At 39.9% G+C, this 21898-nt stretch overlaps 1 protein-coding gene and 1 long non-coding RNA gene across 3 annotated transcripts in view; both read left to right on the top strand.

The window, feature by feature from the left end:
- Nucleotides 1-21898, top strand: part of PCMT1 (protein-L-isoaspartate (D-aspartate) O-methyltransferase) — a 524500-nt gene that overhangs the window by 401434 nt on the left and 101168 nt on the right. The gene's annotated exons all lie outside the window — the stretch shown is intronic.
- Nucleotides 1434-21170, top strand: LOC142492103 (uncharacterized). Its single transcript, XR_012800742.1, has 5 exons — nt 1434-1773; nt 13918-14048; nt 15304-15490; nt 18070-18195; nt 20657-21170. It is a non-coding gene; the product is annotated as an uncharacterized LOC142492103 (long non-coding RNA).

Genomic DNA, 21898 nt, shown 5'->3' with positions numbered 1-21898 from the left:
CCCACTTAGATTGTCAGTTCTTGGGGGCAGGGTGTCCCTTTGCCTTATGTTGTAATTTACCTGTTGCTCTTATTCCTATTCTTTGTCATTTATTTACCTTGTATTGTAATTTTGGAAAGCGATGTGTGCATTGTGGGCGCCGTATAAATAAAATTGTACATACACACAGACTATCTTGTTTTCTATCTTATAAAGAGGCACGTTGTTTATTTTACTTCTTTTATTACTTACTGAGTCCGTTGTGTATTGTGTGTAGGGACCATTAGCTCAATACTTTCAGTTGGTAGAAATAGGTGAGACGTTATGAATACAAATATATTTCAATACAGTGTGTGAAAGTAAGTAAGGGAATAGCAAGCTTTTAAAGAAACAAAAAAACATACAATGTTTCAGTTTTATGTACAACTACAACAACTCCTCTGTAATAAAAGGGAATTTATTCACATCCATATAATGTGTTGAAGCTTTCTATATTGTTTAATAATAGTTTCTAGTAAGCATCATTAACATGTGTGCTCATTCTACATGTAACAGCTATAATAATTGTTAACGGTGGGGGAGTGGACAAAAACTGCAGATGCAACCCAAATCATTGACTAGTAATTATGTTAAGATATACTGGGCATATGAATTAAGGCAACAGCGGTGCAAACTGTGCCTAAACAAAGCTGCCTTTTATACATCTGGTGCACGTTGTTTTATCCTAGAATTTCTCCTCTTTTGCCTTGATATATTGCGATCGATCAAACAAACTCATACAAAGTTAACATCATTGCCACTGCTGGGAATATAGAAGTAGGACACATATCCATGTGTTTACTTCCATAATTCCACTATTGGCTACGATGTTAACTGTGTTCATTGGAGAGAAGTTGGGCATAAGGCAACCCCCACTACTGGGAATATCTTCATAGGTATTAAGAAAAACTTACTGTGTGCGTTGATTTTATTGTCCATCCATTGTAGGAAATTCTTGATACACAGTATGGAAAGAAAGCTTAAGGTGACACACCCAGTGTACTCCATTGCTTATCACTACCCCAAATCCTTGTCTGCAGATAATCACAATGTGGCCTGGGTTCCCTGGTTTGGCTTTTACCTCCGCTGCAGCTTGGGAGAAGGGGGGTCACACTGGGCGAGAGCATTGCCGGAGCTTCGGAGGAGAGAGCGCTCAGGGCGCCGCCATGTTAGATATGCGCACGCATGTGCAGTGGCTGCCGAGAGTCACAGCGGCCATTAAAAGGTTCACGCAGGAAGCATTGCGGTGGCCATTTCAGGTAGCGCACGCGGCGCCAATGATAAAAGGGTTCCGCGGGGACTACAGGAGTCAGGTGACTAGGCCTGGCCACTGAAGTGTCAGGATTCCCTGCTGAGGCAGTTGTTACAGTTGGTGCTCTGAGATCTTGCTGGCAGTTGGAGCTGGGACACAGCTAGGGGAGGTTGTATAGGTGCATGGGTCTGTAACCCCCTGCACTAGGCCAGAGATCCCCTAGGCTCCAGTTAGGCCCCAACTCACCCTAGATTGTGGCTGCTTTAGGGAAGGTCCCTTCAGTTAGGGATTCTGCCCTTTTAGTGATTTGCCAGCTTAGGGCCACAGCGGTTTCCTTTGAACTATTGCTACTGCCGTCTGGGACCAGACTGACAGTGAGGGAGCAACCAGCATTGCAGCGGTCACTCCAGAGGGAGGCATCCCATCCAGCGAAGGATGACGTTGGAATGGCGGATCCCCTGTTTCTCATCGTTGGCGCGGCCGGGAGTGAACACACCCGGCAGGTACCGTTCACCAAATGTGCACCTACATCTGTATCTGTACAGTAAGGCGCTGATCACGCCTAGAGGGGTGGGCATCTTTTGGGGACACTTACAGTATTGGGTGAAGTGACCAAGGGACACCTTTGGTCCTGTGGACATGGTGTGGTGATACACAGTGGCGGGACAACGCCCTGCGCGGCGAGGTATAACTGTAACCATTAGTATTGCTATTGCATTTATGTGGTTTATGGTTATTGCTCACAGTAAAGGTTATTATTATAATCTGTGGACTATTATTAATAGTTCCTGCTCGGGGTTAGCCCATACAATTGGGATCTTGTGCAGGTGGAGGAGCTGCCACTCCGTATATTTGTTATCCCAGGCTCCCAGTAGCGGAGGCTCAGATCCCTGTAAGCTGACAGGTACCGCCAGCACTAGTACACCCTTCAAACTAGAGGGAAAGAGGGCTACAACTGCATACCATGTCTATGACATGGAACAAACAAAGCCTCTTTGGGTAGCCTGTAGATGACACACAAACACCCAGGGGTTCTCTGCCTTTGTTATTTTTGTCATAGTAATAAAAAAGGTTGTAAATAGGAACACTTTGTCATATTCACTTATTGTTGTAGTCTAACTTACAACAAGGTTATAGGCAAATCTATAATGAAAATGTCAAACGTTTGTATCCATGAAAAAGCCTACAACAAATTCTCCCAGGCCTATATTTATAAATGCTACAATTAATGCAAGCAAACATGTACTTATTATTTGCAAGTTGCTTTTTGCAGACGCATTAGCTTATTGTCATTGCACTGGTTTTTCTTAACGGTCATTAAATAACAACTTTGCTCTTTATGCAGCCCAACAAAAAACAGTTGTTAGATCAAAGCTAAATTGCCTAGGATGTAGACTGTGCCTGCTTTTGTGATAACTACAGTATAAACAGGCACCCAGCTTTCATGCCAGCAAAATAGTTAGGAATTATTTTATTTATTGACGTATTTTGTTTGCACTGCAATGCTTGCATTTAATTATAACTACCTTCAAGTACATTTCGCCCTGGGTGGTATTGTAGCTTAAAATGTGTTGTTTGAAAAAGTGAAAGGTACAGTTTTGTGTATGTGTGTATGTCTACACACACACACACACACACACACACATCCACTGCTAGATGAAGGCCTCCGCAAGGATTTTGCCGGTAAGGCGGTTGCATGGCTCTTCTCCATGTTGCTCCGGTAAATTTTTCTGATTTCATCCTCCCATTTTACTTTGGAGATCGTCTTGCCCTTTTAATTTTCCCTAAGAATACCATCTTTGTACAACGAGGGTAATTTCCATGTGATGATGTCACAGTCCTTTGTTTGGTTTCGAGGCCCTCTCATTCTTTTTCCTGTCTCTTCATGTAATACCCAGCATATCTCTCTCAATACTTTATAGAGTTGTCTGAAGCTTTGGAATTATCTTCTCAGTTAGGGTCCAATTTCACATCCATATGTGAGCACGGGCAGAATACCCTGGCTGAAAACTTTCCTCCTGAGGCACAGTGGAGTGCTCCCTTGTTTCTTCCAAATGCCCCCATCCCATCTTCATTCTCCTGTTGATTTAATTCAAAAAGGTTTCCATTCATTGTTAATTGCCAGCCAAGGTAGACAAAGTTTTCATACTTTTTCTAGATCTATTCCATTAATTTTGGTCATTTTGGTCTTTCTCAGATTTATATGGCGGCCCACTTTCTTACTTGCTGTGGCGAGTTTTCCGATTTATTGCTGGAAATCTTCTGGACTTGTGGCAAAAATAACAATGTCATCTGAAAATCGTAGGTGATTCAAGTATTTATTCACTGTTGATTTTTATTCCTTTTTCTTCCCAATCTAATGTCTTGAACAATTCCTTAAGTGTTGATGTGAAAAGCTTTGGTGACACGGTGTCTCCCTGCCACACTCCCTTGCTGATCCTCATCTTGCTTTGTATCTTCATGTAATCTAATGGTTGGTGGCGTTCTCGTAAATGTTCTTTGTAATATCAATGTATGCTTCTTCAACACTTTGTCTTCTTAATGCATTTAGAACTGCTGAGGTGTAGAGAGAATCAAAGGCTTTTTCATGTTCCTTTTTCGTACAAATTCTAAACTAAGTATTTGATCATATTCATTATTTCAGGAAATCACTTCTTGTATGACTTGGATGTGGTCCATTGTGTTGTATTTACTCTGAAATCCCACTTGTTCTCTAGGCTGGCGCAACTGTTGCAGCCGATTAGTGTGTTTGCAACCGATTAGTGTGTTTCTTTGTAAAATATCTTGTAAGTGAATGGAAATAAACTGATTGGTCTGTAGTTCTCAAGAACGTCTTTGTCTGCTTTTGTGTGGATGAGGATAACTATGGCATTACTCCAATGTTCTGAAAAGTTCATGTTCTTGAAGCAGCATGTTAAGAGTTTTGCATGAATTTTCTCCAGTTTCTTTCGGAATTTCAGTTGTAATTCCCCGGAAGCCTTCCCATTCTTTATGGATTTTATTGCTTTTGCCACTTTTTCTGGGAGGACACATGGTACATAGTTGGTGGTTTTCTCTCGCTCTTCCTCTGCTGGATTATGCTCTGTATTATCTGTGTTCTCGTACAATTTCATGTAGAAGTCTTCAGACCTCTTTATGATAAGTTGTATGGTCTTTATTGCGGATCCATCACATTGTTTGAGTGCAATGATTTGCTTCTTCGAAATCATAAGTCGCAGATTTGTCTTCTTTAAGATTTTGTTATCTTCGATAGTTTTCTTCATCTCAAAGTTCCATTTCCTTACAGCTTCAGTTACACGTTTGTGGATTGTCTTGCATACAGTAGTTCTGCATATTCAAGTCTTCTTGAGATTGCTTCACTTCTTGTCGTCTCCTCACTAATTGCTTTGTCGCTTCAGATATATTGTTATCCTGATATTTTTGTTAGAAATTCCTCCGTTTTTTTCTGCGTTTTTAACTACAATCTTCATAATTGTTCATTAAAATGTCCCCATGCAGTTCGAGCAAGCTGAAGTGATTTTTAGTTCTAGTTTACATTCTCTGCTGTTCTAGAGGTTATTGATGTTGATTGTTTTTGTCTTCTTTTTAATCAGCTTTCTTCTTTCCATCTTCGCATTCAGATATAATTTGCAGCGAACCAATAGGTAGTAACTCCTTGGGGCCTATTCTATAAGCCTTCATAAAAAACTCGCCCTGCTGTTTAATCCGCCTGTATTTTGAGTGTTGCTATCACGGTATTCTGAGAGCCTTGATTACCTGTGATGGCAAAATTCCAAAAACGGGCGATTAGCCGGTGACGTGATGATCGCCTCTCTCAAAAGGCCAAATCCGGCGATTTGTTTTAGCTGCAGAGAGAGCTGCACAGAGAGAGCCGCCTCTCCCTGCAAAAATCTCGCCAGAGATCGATGTGTTTTAATATAAATTTTAATACTAGTGTAGATGAGCAGGGGGTCTCCGGAGAAGAACCGTGTTGATTTCAGGTCCAGGGACCCCCTGTTTCCTGAAATACATAGACATTTTTTCAGGGTAGTGACTCATGAAGCTGCTGTCTTGGTTTAGGCCACCGCTAAGTGTCCCAAAAAGTTGCATAAATTTGAATTTATGCAACCGTCTCTCTTTCGGTGTTCTAAGATTACCTTTGAGTATGGCAACCCTCAGATCATTCACCTTATGGCCAGTTAGAGAAATGTTCTCTGACAGGACTGTCTCTTATTCCGCTTGTGATGCTGTGGCGACATATACAGATATATGTAGAAAACTGAAAGCAGTGCCAAAAGTGATAATTGAGGGTATAATTAGAGTATAATCAATATAGATATACCTAGTGAATATATACCGTGAAATATATATGATATAAAGTGATAATACAAAAACAAGCAATTATTGACAAGGGACGATATAAACAGGAGAGGTGGAAAAAATGTATACTAGACAACGAGTCCAATTAGCTACAACGATTTAACTAAAAAGATAGTAAAAAATATAAATAGCCACACAAATATATAAAAATGAAAAAATAAATATAATAAATATTTGGACTGATCAAAAAATGCAATAAAATGTACTGTAGATGTGGAAAAACTGAAATTGTAGGTGTCTGTGGAGATTCCAGGCAGCTTCGCACCGGATAAACCCCTTCCAACCACAACAACCAACAAAACAATAAGGGAGAGCGCGCGCGCCATATCATCATTCAATATAAAAAGCATGTAATCAGATCAAAAGCTACAAACATGTGCAGTGTTGTACATACAATATTTTGTTTCTGGCACAAGTCCAAAAAAACAATTTTTTTGGCAATTAAAAGAATTTGGCCAAGTCAACATTAACACCGAGATTCCCCCAGGCCCAGTGCGGGCATCGCACCCCGTCCAGCATTGACTTGAATGGCAGTTAATGCCGGATCCGGCTTGGAGTGTACCCGTTGCGACCCGGTGAACCCCGGCCTAAGATCTTTGCGTGGTGATTTCCTGAGTTTTCACAGTAATGTGCCAAAGTAGCTAATAGAAAAAACACCAGCAAATAGTACCTAGGAGGCTTGAAATCCCACAAGCTCTAAATGGTGCCACACAGTTTATTTCTACGCTATTTGGTCATCTTTATCTTTTTCAGTATATCTTGATGGGTTACAGCCTGAGTGTCGTAAAGATGCCATGCTGGAAATTAGTGTGCCGTCTTTAAGTACCTTTCAGTAAATGAACATAGTGAGCCCTGGGGTAAATTTGTCCGGTAGTTTGACAGCATGCTGTGTGCTGCAACACTTACACCATTTAGTGAATGAGGCCCTATATCTGAAGCCCGCAACCTTCAGGAGACTGAGATCATTACTGCTCCACAAGCAACATGTTGATCACTCAGGCAGTCGATGTCACACAGCACTAGGCTGAGCTTCCACAATTGATTGAAGAGCTGCAATCAGACCTTAGGGGCCGACGTTTTTTTTTTTTTTTTTCAAGGACAGAAAGATTCAAGTATTCTTGTTTTTTTTTTTTTTTATCCACAGCTTGAGCCCAAGTACAAAGGCTCTGGACCTTTTGAAATGTTATCCAGATGTCAAATAACTGTACAGGGAATACATGCAGAACTTCACTAGACCAGAATACTGCAGCACTATAAAAAGCAGCTTATACTGTCCAAGTCTCTCAGATTTTTTCTCTATCCTCAGAATGGCTATACAAATAAAAAGACAAATATGGGACTTGGATGCATTGTGTGTTACAAGCTTTGAAAATACTATATATATATATATATATATATATATATATATATATATATAATATGTGTTACAAGCTTTGAAAATACTATATATATATTATTATTATTATATTTTTCACTGAAGTATTTGGACATTTGTACTAATGAAAAGAGAATATTGATGCAGCTTTGGCGCTGGGTGTGCAGCCGCGTCATGATAGAACTGCCAATCTTTTTGTACAGGGGCGGCCAACTCCAGTCCTCAAGGGTCACCAACAGGTCAGGTTTTGAGCATATCCCTGCTTCAGCACAGGTGGCTCAATCCATGGCACAGTTGGTAAAATTGTAATTTGTAATGGTAATTTGACATATTGTGAACTTTCGTGAAAATTTCCTCGAAAGTAAAAAGAAATTGTGAAAAATGTTGCGTGCGAATTCTAAGACATTCACACAACTCTATTCTTCGTAGATGCTACAGCATGTACAGAACGTCCTATAACGTGACATCCATGGCTTTCAAAACCTCACAGGTAGCAGTGTTCATGTTTCGCGGTACATTGGATGACGAGGTTTTGCATGCCCTGTACACGCTGTTATATCTGTAGGTGAATAGATGCACTCACTCGCCCGCAAACCACTGCCTCGTGCGCCCGGGAACCCGGCCGCACAAGGGAGACAAATACGATAAAGGAATCCAAGCTGAAGAGAGAAGCGGCACCCCGGGGGGTCTGTGAAAAAAGTAACATTTAATCCAAAGGAATCTACGTTTCCGTCAATAACAGTGACCTTTGTCTAGATCAGTGTCAGCGTTAGGGACCGAAACATCGATTCTTTTGGATTAAAATGTCACTTTTTTTTTCAAAGACCCCCAGAGGCTTCTCTCTTTACCTTGGAGGGTTCGTTTATCGCACTGTTACAGCTACAGTATGAAGACATTTTTTTTTAAGTAGTTATGGAAAATGTTTTTCAATTATGTTCTGTATAACCCGTCAACATAATTACTCACAATTATAAATCACGCACAATCTGGAGAAATGTGTGCATACAACGCCACTGTCCCTGAACATTGGTTCCAATATCCGGAGCAATGTATAACAGAAGAAATATGAAATACCCTACAAAGCTTCTGAAAGTCTAGAAAAAGCAATGATGCTCGTATGCAGAGCTATAGAAATGATTGTGCAATATTAACATTCACAGGTTGGACATGCAAGATCTTCACTTTTACTATTGAGAGCTAGAGGGCAAATACGTGTGCTATTTCCAACGCCCAGAATGTATTTGTTGTCACGCAAGTGTCTCTTTCAGATATGTCTTATATTTCCTTCCTGCCCTATGTCAGCAGTGATAAATATATCTATCTCAGCTTGACCAATTTAGGTCTACAAATGTAATCAATCAGTCACTAAAACATAGTTATTCTTTCCATTTCTCTAACGATTAACTGTTTTTAGGGCCGAAGGAGTGGCTCGATGAGTTAAAGCAGCAGCCCAAGCTGCCGTTTTTTTATTATATTTTTTTCCCCTTTAATATGTGCATCAGTACAATCCACACAGTGATAAGCAATTAGCTAAGTATCCAATTGATCTGTTCTGTGATCGATCGACGAAGATTCGGGTTCACTAAATGGCTGTCAGAGCAGCAGAAGAGGACCAAAGATGCAAAGTTCTGTGGGGAAGATCATGTGACCACGCAATCACTAGATACAATTGGTACCCTGCTAAAGAGATGGCAGGGCTCAAAAAGGGGTGTGCCAGAGCCTGTTTCAGAAGAAGAAGTGGATGTGACTTTGTAAATAGTTGCTCTAGAACCCAAAAATGCTTGTTACATTATAATACATTAAAAAGGAAATCCAGAGGTTGTTTTTTTTTTTTTTTTTAATGGTCCAGGTATTTTTTTATAGTACAGAAATGATTTCTTAAAAAAAAAGAAAAAGAAAAAAGAAACACACATGTAGGATATTGCTTGGGAACATTTAATTATATATTTATATACTTAATAGTACCAACTGGAGAGCTACTGGGAAAGGGACCTCAAATAGACAACAGTAAACAAACAAGCCCCAATGCACATCAAGTAGGACAAATTATTTAGTTTGTTTATATATTTTCTTCCCATAAGTATGGGTCATTTAGGTCAATCTTTTGAGCAAACCAAGTTAAGCTGTAGTCACGTCAAGGCAGACCAACTTGTCAGGTTTTCAGTATCTCCGTGCTTCAGCAAAAGGAGGGTGGTACACGCACTCAATCAACCGGTATAGATGCGGGGTACTTTGCTGCCGGTGCACTTGCTTCAGGGAGATCCAAGATTCCCAAGCTGAGTAGTCAGGAAGGAAGATGCAGGCACACGGTCTTATTCTCCATGAAAATGTATTGTGCCAGTGAAACCAACGTTTCGGCAGGACAGAGCTGCCATTTTTGTTTTTAACCCTCACCTTGAAAAAGGCAGCTCTGTCCTGCCAAAACTTTGGTTTCACTGGCACAATACATTTTTATGGAGAATAAGACAGCGTGCCTGCATCTTCCTTCCTATCTCCCTCTCCCTGCTTCAGCACAGGTGGCTCAATCATTGGCTCAATCAGCGTCTTCGTCTTCAAAAATGATTTTAAAAAAAAATCTATAAAAAAAAACTAAGTGCAAGAAAAAAATATACTTCCCGAGTTTATGGCAAGAGCATAGGTTATTTGTACAAACCCAGAAAGAGAGACGCTCAGTACTATGTGTGGTCATTTCTTCTTTGTTCTTTCTTCCAAACTTTGTCCTGGTGGAAGCTGTCCCTCAATGCTATTACGTGTGAGTGTGTGCTCCTCACTACTGTTTTTTGTAAAAAAAAGTTTAAACAGTTTAAATTGCATTGTAGCTCACACATAGCACATATAGTGCTTCTTAATTAGAAGTAGCCCACTCCAGTCCTCAAGGGCTACAAACAGGTCAGGTTTCCAGGATATCCATGCTTCAGCACGGGTGGCTAAATCAGTGGCTTCGGGTGATGCATTGCTAGGATGTCCGACGCTGTGACATCAGAAAACGCCGGAGGAAAGGTAAAGAGGGGGTGGGGAAGGCGCTGACAGTTCTGCTATAGGAATATATCACAAGGTTCTTCTGGTATCAAATTAATATTAGAGAGTAATTTTGAGTATGTATTTTGTAGCATCAATATATCAACTAAATACACATTTCCTATATAAATATAACGTTATAGACGAGAGACTATGTTTTTTCATTTAGAGGTTTATGGAATATGCCACTAAATATTGCTTTGCAGTATAATTTCAAGACATACAGTCATTTACAAACACCCAGCTAATAGTGAAGGGGTTAATTATCCTCCAACGATCAATGTGTCAATAGAAATTCAATTTAAATAACAGATTATTTTGAAAAAAAATATCCATTTTACCTTGATTAAGTGAAACGTTGGTCTTTTCTTCCATGTACCTGCTGAAGTGGGTGTAATTTGTTCACAGGATTTCCACGTTTTTGAAGTGATTGGGGTAAAGCCTCTGTGGTAGAAGTTATCAATTTAAAAGAGAACAGATCTAGTGCAATTCATCCATTATTTCTTTATTTTACAGCATTGGAAGAAAAAATTCTGATTGTGGTTTCGCTTGATAAAGCTTTGATTTCTGCAATGATAGAAATCAATGCATGAAATGGAATACGCTACTGTACAAGATAAGTCAGTGCTGTTCAAAGTGCTCCCGCAGCTTCTGATGTGGTGTTAACTGTTATGTGGTTGGAGCTGGAATTTGGAATCTCCTCTTTAAAAGACATTCAGTTCCTACCACAGAAGAGGGGAAAAGTAAACATTCACTTGAAACGAGAGATTGGCGGGTTATCATGTAAGCAGCCTCACTTCCCATACCTTAACTCCACAGTTCCAAGTGTTCAGATGGGTCCCAAGGCCAGGGAATGGGGGGTAGTGTCGGGGGTAGGGGGCAGAACTGTTTGCGCTTCCATTCTAGGCTTGAGTGAAATGCCGTAAGAAAGCTTGATATTTCCATCGTTGGGGGTGCACACTTCTTTCAGCTCTGTCACTTGGAAGGGAGAAAGGAAAAGGGTGGGGGGGGAGGGAAAGGGTGGGGGAGAAAGGGAAATGGTGGGGGAGAAAGGAAAAGAGATGGGGGGAAAGGAAAAGGATGGGGGGGCAGAAAGGAAAAGGATGGGGGGAGAAAGGAAAAGGATGGGGGGAGAAAGGAAAAGGGTGGGAGGGAGAAAGGGTGAGGGAGAGAGAAAGGGAAAGGGTGCGGGAGAGGATGGGAAAGGATGGGAAGGGAGAAAGGGTGGTGGAAGGGAAAGGGGGAGTAGGGGAAAGGGGGGTGGGGGAAGGGAAAGTGTGGGGTGGAAAGGTGACCAGATAGCCTGATTAAATAAATATTTTTAAAAACAAATAAAACTAATATATTACCTTCATTGATCAAATTATATTAATAAATAATGAATGATATATAACATATGTAACCTTTTATCTGTGTGTGCGCGTATGTGTCTATATTTCTATGTTACTATATATATATAGTAAGATCTACAAAGCAAAGTATATTATAACGTATATTGTTTTATGTCAAGGTTTATATGATTGTTATGCTAAAAAAAAGTGTGTGTGCCGATCACGTGCTTTTTTAGTGAAACTTTGTCTTTTGTCACTGTTTTGTCACAGAAATTTTATTTGAAATGGTGATGTTTTTAATTAAATATTGTTTTTTATTATTATTACCTATACACTCCACGAATTCAGCAATCCGTTGGCAGATCCCGTGGATAGGATTCTACAAATCTGTCCACAGGTTGTATCCAATGGTGGATTTTGATTAATCCGCATCGGTTAAAACCGACCCAATCCATCTACGGATTTTACACCGAAAAAAGGATTTTGTGGGGAAAATCCAGGAAGCGGATTTGGGCAGATTCGTCCATGTCTAATCATTAGTTTAAAATAGCTGTAAGACCAATGGTACTGTACTGCAACTTGGGTACAGTATAAGTATTATACAGTGTCCACTTATGAAGGGATTCCTGACCTCTTATAGGGAGAAAGCTGTACTGTTCATTTCTTTCTGAAATTGCCATTGCCAATTTATATGGGTTTAACTTGTTTCATATTGAGCATTATATTAGCAGCCCTAGTATGGTAGCTCTTTCACATTTTGAAGTTGGAGTGATGCAGGGTTTTGTCGGTTGAATAAAGGGGTAACACAATCCCCATTAGTCTGTTTTCTTGGCTTTTGGATGAAAAGTAAACAAGACCCCTTCATTCCATTTGTCCACGTAACGATTAACCCGGAGTCAAATGAACATCTCTGCTTGAAACGGAACCCTCGAAAGCCTGAGGATGGATCGGGCATCTGCCTGGCAAGAGGCGAGTGGGACGGCAAAATTAAATCCAAACTGCAAAGACCCCCTTCTACTGAGATATGAGAATCTGTCCTGGTTTGTTCTATAGCTCAGAAATAACCTAAGCACTTTCGACCCATCTCCTTAATAAAGGCTGGTCTGGTGTAATCAAAACGTTGGCTGCGCTACTGACACGCAACATATAACTTGGGCTACATTTGCATTTATTGTCTTATGAAAGATAAACATTTTTGGTAGAATTGAATGCGGCCAACAACCTTTTCAGAACATTTTATTCACTAAATAGGATCGTGGCTATTTGTGAATATTCAAAATATGAAAGTAGTGTGTGCTCCAACAGTCCTGGAGTTATTTCATTCTTTTCCATAAATGAATCCTAGAGATGTGGCTTTTCTATGGAGTGGGTGTACTATTAGGCGAGGGACTAGAGTCCAGTACTTCTTAAGCCCCCTGTAGGTAACAGAAAAAATGATACTCGCTTCGCTGCACCTCATTGGAGACTATTGTATAATAAAAGTCCAAAAAAATCACCAAACGTTGTAGTAATTCATGTAGTCCATCTTAAGTGAAATAATTCTTCAGAATTCCATACCCACTCCTAGAGCCAACTGAATTCTTTAAAGGTGAGTCCAGCCGCAGATACAGGTCCAAGCATTTTTTGTTTTATTTTTTGCATTTCTTGTTGCTATTTGTGAATATTGATGCTTTTTGCTATGGGCAAATGTCTATTAGTCACACATCTGCCACCACTGTTAATCCAGCTTTATAGGTCAATATATTTTTGTAATGGCTAGCTAATATAGCTAGAATTCTCAATAGAAAAGCCAAGCGCTGTATCATTGTATGGTATTGTGCACCATACCTGCAGGATGTGGAAAACCTTGGAGTTTTAGGAATCTCCATTGAATTGAGCCTGGTAAGGATTGTAAGAACAGTAGCCATGTGAAGTAATCCAATGCCTGTTTCCAATTCAGAGGAGGTATAATATGGAAGTCCAGTCTCTTGATCACAACAACGGGACAAGAAACCTCAGGAAGACCAAATCACACCAGCCGAAGAACCAGATTTTGATATCCCCTAGTCACATATAATTGTCAATTGAAAAGTACATATGTACATTAAAGAGCATTAGAGACAGGCTCTATATTTGTGCTCAGAAAAATACATCACTCTTTGACAAATGGCAGGGAGCCCGAAACGCGTCAGAGTACCTCTCACAGTGCCATGTGTGTTCTGTGATGTGAAGTCTGATCTTCAATAAAGCTGTTTATTTTTATACTGATCCAGCCACCGTCATATTTTGCTTCACTCTACAAGCAGTGCACTGCCTGAACGCCCTCCTTTTGGACACATACTGTATGTACATTAACTATGAGTAGTTAAACTAAAAGGACAAATTAAAAGGGAGGCAACATTCAGAGAAATTAACTTGCCGCTTGAGTGTACTTACGTGTATAGTGATTTTTAGATGTGCTTATCACATCTACAGTATAAGCTCTTTTGTAAGAACACGTAAAATTTTCCAATATAACCATTATAATGTGTTTTACAGTTTATGCCCTGTAGGTCCATCAAAGGAATGTTTTTTTGTTTTTTTAGACTTTCCTGTAAGGGGAAGAAAGCTTCAGCATAGCAAAATATAGAAGAAAAATGTGAACACAGCACAACCATATATTCACAGGACAGCAATTGTAATGCAAGCTCGTACTTTTTATCTGTATGGCTATCAAGTGAGTAACCTAAAAGGGAAAACAGCAAACCATATTTGAAGTACAGTATGTATCTTGTATGTATCTTTTTATCACTGCAATCCAAGCTCTTTTTAAACATTTTTTTTACACTGGATTGAAGCAGGGGATCTCCAGAGTGGAACCCTGTTAATTTCAGCTCTGGGAACCCCTTGTTTTTGGAGATACCTACCTGCACAGTGGAGCGTCGGTCAACCCTTTTTTTTAATAAATTGTACAAAAAATTGGTAATGCACTAATATATTAACAGTGGTCGACAAATCACCAAAAAATCTACTAGCCGAACAAAAAAATCTACTCGCCACCTAGTACCACACGTGTGCTGCTTGGGCCAATAGGAGCTCGCCACGATGTTAAATCCACTCGCCCGGGGCGTGCAAATGTATAGGTTTGTCGAACACTGAATATAAATGAATACATATACACACACACACACACATACACATACACAACACTGGGGATATCGGATGCTCAGATGGGTGAATTTTTGGGGTGGATTTGCCGGATCCGTTAGTCCGCGGATTTCCGTGGATCCATCTCAAAAATGGCGATTCGCATTTTGCTGATTTTTTAATTATTATTATTACCAAGAAACACGTGGTTTGCAGAATCCAATCTGCGGATTGGATTCTACAAATCCGTTAATGGATTTTGGGTAGAAAATGCGAGAAAATCAGGGAAACGGATTTGGGTGGGTTCGTCCATATCTAATACTCAGCATGTTATTGCCAAGCACTGCAAATAGCTTACCTTAGGCTGCCCCTAAGGCTCAAATTCCCATTCATAGATACCCCACCACAGTATCCCTCACTACCAACTCAAACTATGAGAGACTAATGTATTTCTGTGTGTCTGTGGTATTTGTAATAAATACCTACTATCCTAGCAAATTTGCTGAAGAGAGTACTTTACTCATGTACCTTTACTCATTTGCACCTTGGCAAATGTTTGTGAATGTTGTTGCAATCTTGAGACAACGTTTTGCACCCCTCCAGTTACGGCTCCTGTTTACTTCTTCCCTAATTCTGTAGTGCAGAGTCTGCCCTTTCCCTGTAAGCCCTCCCAACTGATGCTACATCAAAGTAAGGTATGGTTCTTAAATGCTATATACAAGCTAAATGTATTTTTCTGCATTAGGATTTTTTGGGGGGGCGGGGGGCATTGTTATTTTTTTGTCAGATTGTTAAACAAACTGACACCCGGAGGTCTTAATAAAACTTATATCTATCCTCCTCAGCCGAAATGAGATTGCGACACTGTCCTGCTTCACTCCTGCTCTGAATATTGTCTTCCGGTTACGGTTTTCTCATACTAGAAAGTCATCGGTTGAGCAATAAGTTCCTAATATTTGAGAAAAAGGAAATTGTGATGTGAGCTTTCTGCGCTTCTGCTGCTTTTATTTTCTTCAGCACTAAGTTTTCATGGTAAGTCAAGGACCATTGGTTTTTAATAACTGTGTATGGGGTAGCCCAACTGTCAAAATGTCATCCTACAAAACGGATGGGAAAGGGGGTGGTTCATTCTTGATCATATGGAAGGTTAATTGGCTGCTTTTACTTCATTCTCCCAGCTTTTTAATTACGCACAGTAAGAAATGTTATCAGGTGAGGTACATCGATCTGTAAGCATCTGATCAATCATGTGAATAGCTAACTTGGGTTGCTGTGTTTGCTGTTTGTTCAAGGCAAAAGGGCAGCTTCAGCGAACACACTTTATCCCCAGGGTAAGTAGAAATGGATGACTGTGTTTATTTGTAATTACTGTGCACTTTAATTATTGTGCAAGCAATTGGATACTCATATACACAGTATGAAGAACAACCTGCACCAGGACAATAACAGCTCATTTACAATAACTAGCTTGTCACCCAAGTAATAATAAAACTCATTTGGGCAAACGAGTTTGGATTTAATATACTTCATCAGCTATATTGGTAATTTAAAGTGGAGCAAACTCAACTTGCAAACATGGTCCCCGTTGTCTGTTTTGAAACAAACATGATAGTTCTTCACAGATGAAATAAATCAGAGCTTTCAAACTGTTACCAGTCTTTTCTGCCCAGTACAGTAAAGCCGGTGGAACATTAACTTAAACTAAAGCCATTTTCGACATTGCAGCTGGAGTACAGTGCACATGAAGAAGACACCTGTAAGGTTTAACAAGCACTGTCATTTTCATGTATGAAGAATCCCTTTTTGGCTTATTTATCGTGCCATATTTTGCTGACATTTAAATGCCACGGGCTTTTTCACGAGGGCATACAATTATGTATGTATGAAAATGTTTCGTATACAAATAGTTTTTAGTATAGTTCCTGTATCTTCTATTCCTAAAGAACATTACTAAGAAGTTAGCAACCCCAATATTATGCAGTCATGCCCTTTTAAAGGTGTCATTACAAGTCCAAGCTACGATTTGCAAAGTGTAAATGTCTTGAAGAGATTTTTTCAAAATGATCACAAAAGTTCCCAATGTTCGAAGATGAGCAAAATATCACCAGTTTCGCAGTCAATACCAGTATGAAAAGAGCCAGGTGACCTTACAGTACTATTTATTTATTATTATTTATTTATAAAATATTTTACCATGAAGTAATACATTGAGAGTTACCTCTCGTTTTCAAGTATGTCCTGGACACAGAGTTAAGACAAATAATACATGGTTACAAATACAGTTACATAAATGAGCAGGGTATACATTATATACAAGACATTGCATGCACAGTTAGAGACAATATATATTATGGGCGAATTAAACAGTTACAGACCAGATTAAAATGTGAGACAGCCTTAGATTTGAAAGAACATCAGTGTTTTTCAACCAGGGTTACTAGGAAGCCTTGGGTTCCTCGGGCATCCACAAAGTGTTCCCTGTAATTTTCAGGGGATTTCAAAATTGTATCAAATACAATTGCTTGACCTGAGGAAGAGAGTGAAGCTCTTAAAAGATCAATTGTTAATCCAAATAAAGAAGTACTCATTTACTCTGCACTATCGCAACTGGACTAAGACGGCTTTTTCTACTTATATCAAATACAGAAGAATTTACAATGCATCTGATCTCAGACGCGCTATTAGAGAGCATTGGGGTTCCTTACAATGTATCTGATCTCAGACGCGCTATTAGAGAGCATTGGGGTTCCTTACAATGTATCTGATCTCAGACGCGCTATTAGAGAGGGTTGGGGTGCCTGCTTCCGAGCCCAGCTTCCGGCGCTCACCGACATCAGAGAGAGGCCCAGCATGCATCAGCATGAGAGAGAGGCTCGGAGCGGGAAAGTGAGCCAGGCCCGCAGCATGGGAGAGCTGGGCGTCCAGTGGCAACGAGAGGACCAGCAGCCGAGCAAAGAAGTTGAGCCCAACCTCTGGCTGGACCCAACTTCCAGTGCCGACCGGCCGGGCCCCCTGCAGCCACGAGCCTGGGACACTTGTCCCGGCTCTCCTCCCGTCGGCGGCCCTGAGCCCCGGCCACATGGGCCAATAGGAAGCCGCCTATGACGTCATGGCTTCCTATTGTCCCATGTGATGAGGCATGGGGTCCCCTGAGCTGGAATTAACAGGGTTCTGCTCTGGATACCCCCTGCTTCCTACCTAGAGGGGGGGTGGGCATCTTTAATAGTGCTTGCCTAAGGGCAGCACATACCCTAAGGAAAGGTGTGGGATACTGTAGATAATAGATAGGTAGATAGATAGTTTGCAAAAATACTGAATAAATACAATGTTAAAGGTGAAACTATACCCTCACTAAGACAACTTTATTTTACAAGGCTTCTTTTGTTTGTATGTTCTGTATTACATGGAATAATTTGAAACCCCCAATGCATTGCAGATGATTGATGTTACATTTTGAATGTAGAGACTAAACTGACGTTGAATAAGTTGTATACAATTTGGACTCTAAGTTGATATTTTATTACTGTCAATATTTGTTACTATGTTTTATATAATTGTTTCCAATATTCAACCATATAAGGCATTCAACCTTTGTTTTGTGCAACCCTTAGGAACCTAACATACAGTTGCTACTTGCTCAACCTATCTGTATACATATACAGTATTGAGTAACAAGGTTCACCTTGTGGAATCCGTGGGTATTGCAGCAGATTACCAGAAGTCCCAAACAAAACATGGTAATGGCGAATGTTTTATACTGTATTGCTTTGAAATAATGATTCAAAGGGTTATGAAATCTTATTTTTTAGTGTTATAATTAATAAATAAAGACATTACAGTACTTTAACTCCCAAAAAATAAGTCCTATCACATCACTTGACGCTTTGAGTACATAGTATACAGTAAGTGGGCTGGGTTCCATAAAGTCCCAAAACATTCATAATTGGCTCTCAGTGCCGTCTTAACACATGGGCACGCTGGGCAGTTGCCCGGGGCCCCATGCTAATCTATGCACAGACCAGAATTTAACATTAATTTTCCGATCACCCGCCTCCACATTCAAATCTTCCGCTAACTCGGTAGAAGGAGACAAATTACGACTTGCAGCGGAGAGTTGGCATGTCTGCCTTCGCGAGAGAAATGTTGCCGCTTTTATTGCTTGCAGAATATTGTAACGGATTCGCGGGGGCAATTAACGGTTTTGTTGGAGGTACCAATAAATAGAAGTTTATTTTATCGATAATTGACATTTTTATTCCTGTGAGTGGTTGTGTAGGCCGGGCCCAGTGCACTGCTTTGCCCGGGGGCCTATAATGCTGTTAAGACGGCCCTGGCTCCACTGTCCTTAAAAGACTTGAAACCATTCTTCTTAGTCTCTGATACTTCAATATTATATTTATATACTTTGTTTTTAGAAACCAACGGCTAGATTAGTATGTTTAGCCCCAATTTTTAATTACTGCAAATGCCGACTGTATATTTTGCAACCAGAAATGTCTGTTCCAGTGATTTTTAAATGTGTTATATTGAATTTTAAATTCTTCTGTTGATGAGCAGAGAAATAAAACTAGCTAAAATGGTAGACAAAGAAGGAATATTTATAACTAGCTAAATGAAAGCAAATATACGTTTTCCTTACTGAAACAAATTCCTAATTATACTCTTCAAAAAAAACACATTCTGTAATTATGTGTTTAAAAATGCATTCCAAAATAGGAATTTTAGGCAAAAGAAAAATCCGTTTTATGTCTAGTGATTATAATGTTCAAGAATTTACTGCAAAAGTGTTTTTGACCTGAAAGGAAAAATCACATTCTACATTAAAAAAAAGTCCACCAAGGTACTGTATTTAGGCAGCACAATCCTATATGTGTTTATTGTTTTATAAATCAGTTCTGTTGTATTAGATAACACATACTGCGTTTAAAAAAAATTGTTGTTGCCATTTGTAATGATTTTTTTTTGTTTCAATCTGTTTTATTGTATTTTTTGAGACATACACATCTTTACATTGCAAGGGGAACATCACATTAAAGGTGGTACACATTATATCAAATATTTTCCTACAGTATTAAGATCCATAGTTATGGATATGGATCCATGTTGTTCTTGTCGTTTCTTAACAGTGAGCTGCTGCTCCTTAGTCTCAGGTGTGAAACTTAAAGTGGACAGATTAGATAAGATAGAAAAAAGGTATAGTTTGAATGATTTTTAATATACGGAGCATCCTGTGGTTGCTATAGCAGGTTTTAGCCCACCTCCCCATCAGTGCAAGATTTTTGGCAACAAATTATCACAAACAGGAAACTGTTGCAGTGTTCCCAGCAGGAGACTCTGGCTGAACTGCAAACTGTAACAATAGACAATGTTACCATTGTAATATAAGGTTACATTGTATTTGAGGCATTCCACTGACTGGAGGATTATTTCAGCCATTACTTGAACCCAGAGAGCAGGATATTCGCTGATCGATTACTAGAGGACGGATCGATCGTCAGCTTAGGAAATTAGTTTTCATGAAAGGTAATCAAATACTGCTTATATTAAAAAAAAAAAAAGTGCCGCGAGGAAAGCTGGTCTCCCATGGAGAGTGACCTCTGGTGACATTCTGTGCATGAATACTGCTATAATGATACCAATGATTATATCTTCATTGTGAAAAGGATTGAAAATAGCCAGCAGCCGAAACACACACTTATAGGGAATCTATTGTCATCACTCTATGGAATTGCTTTGGTATCTACAAATGAATGAGTATGGGTAATCATTTCTGGGAACAAGCAAACAAGATTTATTTCTTGCACAAAAAAAGAGATAATTTTTGGAACTACTAATTCAACAAACACTATTGTGACAGTAAATGGTTACTAGTATACAGAGAAAATACCAAGTGCCCCAAACAATTATTTAATACTGTACTAAGAATATTTTAAATAAATTGTTTTATCCTGTATTACCTTTACCAGAATATTCCCCTTGTAGTTATTCTTCCGCTAAGAACAATGGAGGCATATGCACTAAAATAATGTACTACTTTAAGTACTGCCTGAGGGACTTAGGGAAGGTGAACTACAGTATGGCACGCATTCTTTCCGGATAGGAGCACCCACACAAGTAGCTGGGTGATGGGGGTGATTCGGAGGATCAGCAGATAGAAATACCTTCAATGTCACAGCTATTTTTTTGTACATTTCCTAGGGAGAACAGGTAGAGATATGGATCTAGGGAGGACGGCCTCTGATTGAGCCACCTGTACCGAAGCTGGGATAGCCTGAAAACCTGACCTGTTGGGGGGCCTTGAAGACTGGAGTTGAGCACCCCTGGTCTAGGAGGTTACACATAAAGAAGAGTAAGCATTGGTCAAAGTGGGAATTCAACCGTACCACCAAATATAAAGCACAAAAATGCCACACAAATCAAGATGCATCAAATCTGCTAAAGATCCACGTTAACATTTATTATATTGCATCATGGGCATCTAAAGAAAGGTTATTGGTGGGACCCAAAATGAATGAACTTCTGCTCACTGATGCACACATTTCCTATGAGAAGTATATTGGCACTAATAGACACAGGGCTTTTTCATGTATACAGATATAGCAATAAATAATGCACCAAATATTGCGTGCGTTAGAGATAACACACACGTTACCATTGTTTTCAACAGAGCTGTGGTATTTCTTGCAATAAATATTGCGTGAATGCATTGCGTCAATGGATGCAATAGAGTACTGCAGGGGTGCACAAACTGGGGGGCACAGGATTTTTTTGGGGGGGGGCATGGCGGTTGCAGAGGCCCCGCGCTCTTCCCCAAAGCATTTAAATTAAATGCCGGGGGATCGCGTGAGGCCTCTGCAACTTAACGTACCGAGGTTAAGCCGGCTTCAGATGACACGTTGACATGGGAATGCGACGTCAAATGAAGCCCCGGGGTCATGTGACATGACGTCACATGACCCTGCATCGTCATTTGACACCGACAGGAAGGTGAGGGGCGACGCGAGCACCGGGCGAGTGGAGGCAAGGGGGCGCAGCAACAGGAGTTTGCGCACCCCTGGTGTACTGTTTGTTGACTTGCTTGCAAACATCAGGCAGATTTAGCATTTGGTATGAACGGTTGGTTGTGTGTTGGATTTCTTACAGTAAATCCCCTGTAACATTGTATTCGCCTCTTTTATGCAGTAGCCACATAGCTAATGTGTATTTGTATTTTTAAATGAATATTTGAAGGAATAACAAACTTTCCTAGCCACAATCTCAGTGCTTATCCAAATGTGTTGTATTTTGCATAAAAGAAAATATATTTGGCTCAACTAATGAGTCATGACTCTGCCTAGTGTGTTAAAAATACATGGCATTCTTGTTATAATGATTTTTATACTGCTGCTGCTGCTACACATTCATTCAAGCTTAACCAGCCCTTTCAAGCTTAGTGAAGGT

Source organism: Ascaphus truei, chromosome 4 (genome assembly GCF_040206685.1).
Source record: "Ascaphus truei isolate aAscTru1 chromosome 4, aAscTru1.hap1, whole genome shotgun sequence".
Classification (NCBI taxonomy): Eukaryota; Metazoa; Chordata; class Amphibia; order Anura; family Ascaphidae; genus Ascaphus; species Ascaphus truei.
Note: the sequence above shows the minus strand (reverse complement) of the source record. Positions and strands in the feature narration are given on the sequence as shown.